Below are 9659 nucleotides of genomic sequence, written 5' to 3' on the forward strand. Positions count from 1 at the left end.
TATATATATATATATATATATATATATTTTTTTTTTTTTTTTTAATATATTTCACAACAAAGTGACAACCTCAAGGTGGATATTTTTAGAATTATTCTAAAAGGCCTTTTACTTGCTACAAGAGTATGAACTACCAGTCAGAAGGCAGAAAGCATGTAGTAGATTGTGCACAACAATCATTTTTGGCGTCTTCATAATGTTAATAATTTAGAGGCCTTAGATATTCATCAATTTATCAAATATGATATAGTAGCCTTTAATGTTATGGACTGTTGCAGTGTTAGTGTAGTTGCTGGCCAGTTGTTTTGTATGTTTGAAATTGACAATTATTGCCTTGCAGTTTTAAGGTAATTTACTTTCTTCTTTCCTTACAGTATAGACAAACAGACAGACAGACAAAGGGACAAAGAAGTATGCTGTTTTCCCCACAGTTGTTCATAATCCACTTGGTGGCTCTTTGATGTCTGCTTCCATCTGCTGACCATATAGTGCACTGCTACACGCTGAAACATACTCTCCAATACCTCCATCTGCTGGTAAGAGCGAGTTATACTCAACCAGATGACAATTTATTGCTCCAATACTCCGGCCCCACTGGGATTGTTGTTTTCTCATGTCCTGGATATTGTACTTAAGAATTATTAAATCAGAATTATGTTTCTCACATCAGAGGAAAATTAAAGCCTGAAAGGATTTGTCTTTTAAGGCAGAGGAGTTGCTATTGTGAACGCAAATGTTGTTTTCCTGTATCGATCTGAATATATTTTGGCAAAGAACTGCATGTGGAGAAATTATTCCAATAATAATGAGGAAAAGGAGCCAAATGGTCAATACATGAATGACAAACAAAAACTAACCACTGCATCAATTGGGTATTTTTATAAAAAAGAAACCCTAAAAACAAAGATGTTTGAGCTTTTCATTTTGAATTGGTTCTAGCTGATCCTACATTAAAGGGTGGTAAATGTAAGGCCAGCATTCACATGCAAATCATCAATTAGTCCGATTGGCAAAGTTACAGAACAGCTCTTTGTGTTAAGTTATCATCAGTGAGGTAGAAGAGTTGAATAATTCATCACAATTGTTCGTCTTTCTGTAATAAAAGCAGTAGCTTTTGGCTCCTGGATCAGTATATATTTTTTATATGGTTTGGATATGGCAACATTACAGACTATGAATGTGCCCAGTGCTTGTATCCTCAGACTTTTTCATTTTCTTGGCCAATTTATTTATTTTTGCTTGTTATTTTATGTTCTTTTAAGGGAAGACATTTAAACTATTTAAACAGAATGCAAAGGCTTTCTTTTTCTTTTTCATATAACAGTTTATAATAAGAACATTTCCATTATCAAATATTATTTTTGTGTTGCATTTCACTGTGAAATTTGACAGGGAAATTCTGTGGGACTCCACCATGCCTTAGTTTCAACTCATGAAGCAGACATAGGGGAAGGATCAAAGATTAAGAAACGACTCACGAAATTCCCTCTCTGCCCCATTCTTCTCCATATTAAAATTTGATAAAATCACTTTTCAGATAAATCCAAGGATCTGACACAAACATGCACCTAAAGGATTTATCCAACCGTGCTACCCAATCAAAATGTTTTTTTCTTAGTAGTTCTAATCTAAAGACACAACCCTTTATAATGCCATCAAAGAAGAATACACCTATCCATTTTTGAATAATGCTATCATTTTCATTTATTTTCTTGATTAATGTGTAATACAATGTTTCTTGGGACATAACCCCCGCCCCTCTCTGTTTGGCATTCCCCTAGTCGTCATGTCCTAAATACTAAATCATTGTTGATATTAGCAAGGGCAGAGCCTATGGGAATAATAATAATATTTCTTTTCTAATAAAAGGAAGATGGATTAGATAGTCTGGATTGTCATTTTGAATTAAAGAAAATGATAAGGAATGAAAAAAAAAATATATAAGTAGATTTAGTTCTCAAGGAGACTCAGATATGATAAAATGCTTCAATCTGTGCAGATGACAGAGAACAGTCTGAACCCTTAAATCTCCCCATAACAAACATGTAGGGCTTAACGCTACATTCTGAGCTCATTTAGTTTGGACCCTGAATGCAAAAATGTATTTTTTTATCTTTTATTGTCTGCAATTTTTTTCCTGATCTTTTCTTTTACCCCCAACCGTGTATGATGTTCGGGTACACTTACATCTCATTGTGTGATAATATACAGTGCTTTCACACACATTGAAAAAAATTCCTCTCTTCGTTTCACACACTCTTCTTCCACAGGTCCACATCTTAGTTTCACAGAATTCTGCCAGCAGCTGTTGCAGACATGAGTAATGTGCGATTGTTGGCCCATAAAGTGCTTTAAGAAAATTCCCCGCAGTTGTAGGCCCTGCGCTGTTATTAGTGACTGCTTAGATTGAGTGCCAAGTCTGTGGCCTCGTATCACCACGCTGATCTCTGTTTTCACTGTGGAGCTTTGAATTCAACTGCCCGATTCCCTCAAAACAGGTGCAAAACTGACCTCAGTGGAAGTTGGTCTCACTTCTGCTTTGAGTGACAAAATTAGTGTGATACAGTTAGCACCTTTACACCTGTGACATTTCTACATTTTGCATATATGAGTTTTGAAAAGGTGCTGCACATCGTATAAAAAAGTTTTTAATTTTTTTTTTATTTAGGGTATTTTAAATTTATACTTTATTTAATTGTCAAACTATGTATTTAATTTGACTCTTAATAATAGTAAGAATTTGACAATCACCCCATTTAAAATAATCGGGCGATTGTAACACTTAATATATTAACTTGCTTTATTTCAAATATGATCATGCTTCAAAGTAAGTAATATCATTGCTTTTGTACTATATTATAATATTATCAATTAATATTAAAATAATATATTGGTACTGATTTTAGTTGTCAGGACTAAAATGTTAAAATGTTTAAAATGGATTAAATCCTTTTATTAAAAAAATATCAATATATAATTCAGTAACAGTCTTCTAGATACTTTAATGAAATAATTATAGTTATATATTTTAAATATATATATATATATATATATATATATATATAACTATAATTATTTCATTAAATATTTTAAATATTTAATATTTCAAGTAACAATTTTCAAACAATTATTATTATTAACAATTAGTATTAACTATTTTTATTTTGTTGCAGTTGTCACTAATCTAAATCTTCAGGTAGCTGCTAGCGATAATGTGAGTCATTCATGCAGTATTATTTTAGTATTATTGAGATACTATTATAGTTTTAATAATATTATATAATATAAATAATAATAATAATAATATAAATTAGTTTTTTAGTTTTATATTTTCTGTTCATTTTAATTTTAGCTAAATCTTTGTAATTGTGTTGTGTGTTTTTGTCATTTTTATTAGTTTTTTTTTTATGTATTAATTTAAAAAAATATATCTTTATGGTTTATATTAATTTCTATTTCTATTTCAGTTTTAGTTTTAGTTCTTTTAGTACATCAAGATAAACTAAATGAAATGGTGCCTTGGCAACAAGCTGAAGTAAAATAAGTTTATTTACATTTTTTTTTAAAGTGTATTTTGTTTTACCTAAAAAAACCCCAACAACATTAGTTTTATGGTTTTAGTTTTAATAGCCCTGCATTGATGTTAGCATTCAACTAAAAACTCAGGGATTTAAAAATTAGATTCAATTCAAATTTATGTAACTTCATATACTGGACATTGAAATGACAATTTTTAGTATAAATATCTCAAAGCATTAAAGCTGATGCACATGTATGAAATCGGTTTTAACTAAGGGTAGGTGCTCATATTCTTTTCTGAACTCAGATAAGAAAATTTAAGGCAAACATTTGAATTAATGTAGGCCCTGCTGTGCTTCTACAAGCCCACACTCTACTGAGCTGATGAGAGCAGTTTTCTTTAATTCCTCCACCACAATCATTTTATTAATATGGGTAAAACGGGACATCTGGACATTTAAATGCGAGCCATTATGTGTGCTAAACAGATGCTGTTTTATGACCATTTACAGATGTTCATATGACCTGTTTCATATGGATGAGGACATTTCTTGTTTAACAGGATCAACATTGGAAATAAATAATTCCTAACGATAAAGTTGCTATATTTTTGTCTTAGCACAAAATGTTCTTGTTGTTATAAGTTTCTCTGTCAAGCATTTTCTGCAGATTTTTCTGGCACGTATTGTCTTCTGAATGTCTCGCAGTTGACGTGAAGAATAGACTTAAGCATGATTTGTTGTACTTGCCTTTATAAGCATTTGGCTTGTTCCAAAAATCATCCCATCATGGAGTAGAAGGACCTAATATTATTGAACTGGTCCTAGAGTACAGATTTGATGAATTGACCATGTTCTTGTGTGCTTATCTTTTGATTGAATGAAAAGGATGAGATTGTCTGAGGAGAGAGAGGGGGGAGAGGCTTCTTTGTAGATTAAACACAAAGACCGAAGCATCCTCGTCAGAAAATATTACATTTACCAAATGTCTTCATTGCGTCTGGGTTAGATTGCATTTAGTTTATTGCTGTTACATGATGAAATCCTTTCAAGTCCTCCTAGGATAGGTGATGTTCATAAGAGAAGGTTGTGTAACCTCTTATACTGTTTATCAAAAATTAAATTGCATCTGTATTGGTTTGCGGCATGAGTATAGCTAATAGCGCTTTTCCATAGTGGTTCCAAAAATAGATGATTTGACAACGAACAGTTGCTGTTCAGTCCAAACACATAATATTCAGGCATGCTTACTTAAAACTCAGAGCAAAATGATACACACTGTGCTGTGGTGTCTGGAAAAGGGATATGAAATGCCCCCAAAAAGGGATTTACTTCACTTACAATCGAGTGACATTAGCAAACAAATAATATAAAACCTTTTTATAATATTAGCCCAATTTTTATTTGATTGATTGATTTCCAGTTACAGTGGACATGTTGCATTGTGTTCACATACATTTTTCCTTAAATACATATAAGAAATAATGATATGCTGTATAGACTACCATTCAAAATTACGAGTTGGATGTTTATTAAAGAAGATTCTCTCTTATGTTTACCAAGGCTGAATTTATATGATCAAAAATACAGTAATTTTAAAAATGGAATTTATTCATTTTACAGTGTTAAATGATACTTCAGAAATCAGAAATAATTCTAATAAGCTGATTTGATGCTCAAGACACATTTCTTGTTATCACCAGCATTTATTTGAAATGGAAATCTTTTGCAACATTATGAATGTCTTTACTGTCGCTTTTGATGATTTTAATGCATCCTCGCTGAATAAATGTATTATTTCTTTAAAAAACTAAAAAGTATTTGAAACCAGAGCAACATTTTTATATTAAATGATCTTTTCTTAAGTATCCTAATACTATTGGGGTCACTGTGGATGAAAACCGTTGGCACAAGCTGAGCCTAATCTTGGGTTAGATTAGTGCTTCAATCTTGGACTCATAAAATAAGAAGATCATATGATTAGAAAATACAAAAGCAATATGCTTCACAATATGTGGATGCTGAAGTCTCCTAATCCGGTCATTGAGTTTCTTATATTGCATTTCTTTCTACCTCATCCACAACTACAGCGGAAAGTATTAAACTGCTTTGTTATGGGTCTAGACAATATTCTGATAAGAGCTACTTGAGAAAGGAAAATGGAGAACATAAATAATTGATATGTGTAAGGATGCCAAGAATATGTAAGACGAGGGAACCTAATGGTATAACGATCAGATTACTCGGATAGAAAAAAAGCTTCTTGAACATCTAGAGAAGTTTTATTCACGGAGGAGACGTGTGACACCTTTCTGACTTCCTAGCGGATTCTTGCAGACGTATCACGTCATGTCAACACGCTGATAGTGATTGAGAATGTGCTTTGCCGTGGTGCCAGTTGGCATGCTTTTGTGTTCTTTCCATGTTGCTTATGCCTCCACAACAAGAGCTCTCCTTCGGCTGACCTTCTCATAGCCCAGACGTTCATGGTTTCAAGGGAACAATGTGTCATTGTCTTATTTATGGTGTGTGTGTGAGCTCGTGTGGCCATGTGTGTTTGAGCGGCACCATCTTCCTGGCATCCCAAGAAGCATGGAGGAAAAAAAAGAACCACATTGTCCATCTCCCTCAATAGCCATCCTAAATTGGACTTTGATGGACATAGCCCAAGTGACAACTGCGAAGGGGGCTGACTAAATGCTCTATGCTGTAACTTCTTCCATGGCTGCCTCTCCTCTTCCATTTATTGTTGGCGAACAGCTGTCGGATACCTGGGCTTGATCTGCATTGTCTCTTAACTAGCTTGGCAACAGTTGTTGAGGAACGCAAGCCACGGATGCCTTAGTGAGTCTCTTCTCAAAGATAACATTTACGTCCAATGTCCTCACCCCCGCTGATCCTTTCTCCTGAGCGCACTTTGATCCAAGGAGTCCCGGTTCACCCCAAGCATTAGCGTATTACTGGGATCGTCTCTGTTTATACAATTATTACCTCCGGTGATCCTCTAAAATACGATTAAACAATGACAGATGGCGTGTCCATCACTGGTACCACCACTCTTCAATTCTCAAATGTCATTCGGGAGCCAACAAGCAGGTCGAAAGATCCCTTCTGGCCAATTAGTCCTTCGACACCCACCCATAGTTTTTATTTTTTACCTGGAATGCTGTGTCTCTGATATGTTACGTGCCGTTTTTTTGTACAGCAGGAAAAAAGGAGGTTATTTATAGCGAGGTACAGAGGAGGAGAGTTCTTGGAGGGGTGTCTATTTCATGATAAATGAAATTCCTTGGCCATGCCCGCAACAATTGGACTGAGAGAGCCAGGCAGCTTAAAGATTAGAGTTTGCAGGCTGCAGCTGTCCAGCTTGTCATCCCTTGTCTTATGGCACCTCAGCCTTCACACATTTATCCCACAAACAAAGGTTACAAAGAGTGTAGATAGTTGATGTCGGCCACCTCAAAGACCTTTTGTCAAGCGCGGTGACATGTGAGCTGGAAAAGGAGTTAAGTTTGTAGTTTCTTTGGCGGCTACCTTCTATTACGCCCTGTCACAAACGGCGATGCCATTAAACTGGAAAAATAATGAAGCTGGGAAACCATATTTCAGATGTTAGAGCGGTGCTTTATCCAATGTTGGGGTTCCTTAAAGGGATAGTTCACCCAAAAATGGAAATACTGTCATCATTTACTGTTCTTCCAAACTTGTATGACTGACTGACTCTCTTCCTTTGAACACAAAAGGTCAATATTTGAAGGATATTCTGGCCACTTCTTCCTTGTCTAATGAAAGTGAATGAGGACTGGGGTTGTCAAACTTCAAAAAAGATGTAAAAGCATCATAAAAATATCATGAAAAGTGATCCATTGAACTCGCACAATGTTCCAGGTATTCTGAAGCCATACGATTGCTTTGTATGACAAAAAAAAAACAAACAAACTGTAAGTCGTTACTCACCTGTGTGTGACCAAATCTTTGAGTCACTGAGTTCTGTGAATTTAATTAATTGAAAGAAAAATCACAAATCAGAGTGAAGAGCCTGTATTTTGTACTGAATTTTAGTTTGGTCCTCATTTTATGGGCTATTTTTTTTTTCATTTTAGAGCTTGAGAGCCCAAGTCCTCATTCACTTTTATTACATTGAAAAAAATGGGTCAGGAATTATTTTGATTGAACTATCCCTTTAAGACTGGTCTGGCCTTCTTGATAAACAGGTTCAGAACCTTACAAAGAGGGTTGTAGGTCACAGTATAATCAAAGACAGGAGACCTTGTTATGCCAAGTCCAGCTCTCTTTGGTCACCCTATCCTGCTTACAATAGAATATAATCATACTCAGAAATAGTTCCTGGGAAGAAGACAGGTTTGCAATAATCCCTCCTCTGTAAGGTAAGTAATAACCTGCAAGGTTAAAAAGATATTAATCTTTTTAGCTTACTCGTAAGAAGATTTCACATAGATTTGATTGTGGCATTTCTAATGCAGAAGGAGATTTGCAAAGTCACAGGCGTGGGTTCAGAGTACCATGATGCCAGCGGTTTCATACATAATCTCTAGACATCTCAGCATAGTCTGTATCCCACAAACTACACCGTTTCATAATAAACTGAGTTTTGTCTGTATTGACATCTTTAAATTTAAATGAATTAGCCTTGGTTTCAGGAGGGAAAGCAAACAAAATGGATTTACTATACAACAACCTTGTCGGAATTGATATTGAATATCTAGTTACTCTCCAAGTAGATTTAATCTGACTATCGTGGACCCTAATGAAATTTCCCCACATTAATACTTTATGATCATTTAATCTTCAGTAGGTAAATTCCCAGTTGATGTAGAATTATTGGGGTTGACTGGAGTATGAGTGTGTGTTACAATAGTACAACCCCCCAGGGCCTCCCACTCTTTTCAATGATAATATCACAATATGCTAATCTTCAGAAACACCCCTAGAAAATATCATTAGGGGAGCTAATCACACTATGTTCGCTACATGATAGACCACCCACTAGAGCCATTTGGCAATACAGAATAGAAAAATTGGAGAAAAAGATAAAGCAGAAAATTGCAGAAAAAGAGTGCACATGAAATTGTCCCAAATATGTCACAAAAATTTCAAATTTGGGACAATAATTTAAAGGAAGACTATAATGTTGTTAAGGTGGGGTCACATTAGTGAAATATCAGCGAAATTTCACCAGCAAAAAAAGATCTACAAAGCACCGCTCAAACAAAAGTCACTTTCAAACCAAACAGCATTCTGTTGGTCAACGCTGCAAATTCACATGAAAAACTTGAACCTCATGTCTTGCCCTTACACAGAATTTCAGATAGCCCGGATTCCTATTGAAATGACTCGATTTGGCTCACAAAATATCGCAGAGCAATGGTATTAAATGTACCAGTGTTTCTTTCATGCATCATTGAACACAGCACGAGCCATGATGTCTGATTTGTGAACAAATTACTCTTAAGAGCTATTTCTATTTAATGAGTCAAAAGTCCTGAGTTCACATCTGACTCCTTCACTGAACCGCAAGTCATTTTCATGTTATATGTGATTCGAAATTAATCAGAAACCATTACTGTGATATTTTATAAGTGTAGGAACGAATGGCTTCCTTGTCTCTTTTTTTTGTGTGGAGCCCTGAAAAAATGTTTTTCCTGTTTTCTAACCTCAATTTTGGTGCGATAATATGAAATATGTTGTAAGGTAGCACTGCCTGCTGTGTGTTTCAACCTGTGGTTGTCTAACATGTATAAATATCAACCACATCAATGCATCACTCATGAGAAGCTCAGATTAAGGGGGCTGTAACCCAAGCGTTAAAAGAGTACCATGGAGTGTGTTAGGAATGAGAGGCCTGCTCTGTCAAGAGGATATCTCCTTCTAAGGCATGCCTTGCCTTGACACGAGCAGGGCAAGGTTATTCCTTAGGAGGACCAGGACTAAATTGTAAAAGTTGAAAATAAAACACACACTTCTTAGGCACATTGCAAGCATGCCATTCCTCATCTTCAGAGCTCGCCTGTGTCTTTCTTATGCATTGTCTGAAAAACATAATGCCTGGCATGGCAATTAGGAGGAATGAGGGTTGATGGCTCTTTAAATGCTACACAGTTGTCCCTCAACTTTTAAAGG

The sequence above is a fragment of the Onychostoma macrolepis genome, chromosome 17, assembly GCF_012432095.1.
Source record: "Onychostoma macrolepis isolate SWU-2019 chromosome 17, ASM1243209v1, whole genome shotgun sequence".
Classification (NCBI taxonomy): domain Eukaryota; kingdom Metazoa; phylum Chordata; class Actinopteri; order Cypriniformes; family Cyprinidae; genus Onychostoma; species Onychostoma macrolepis.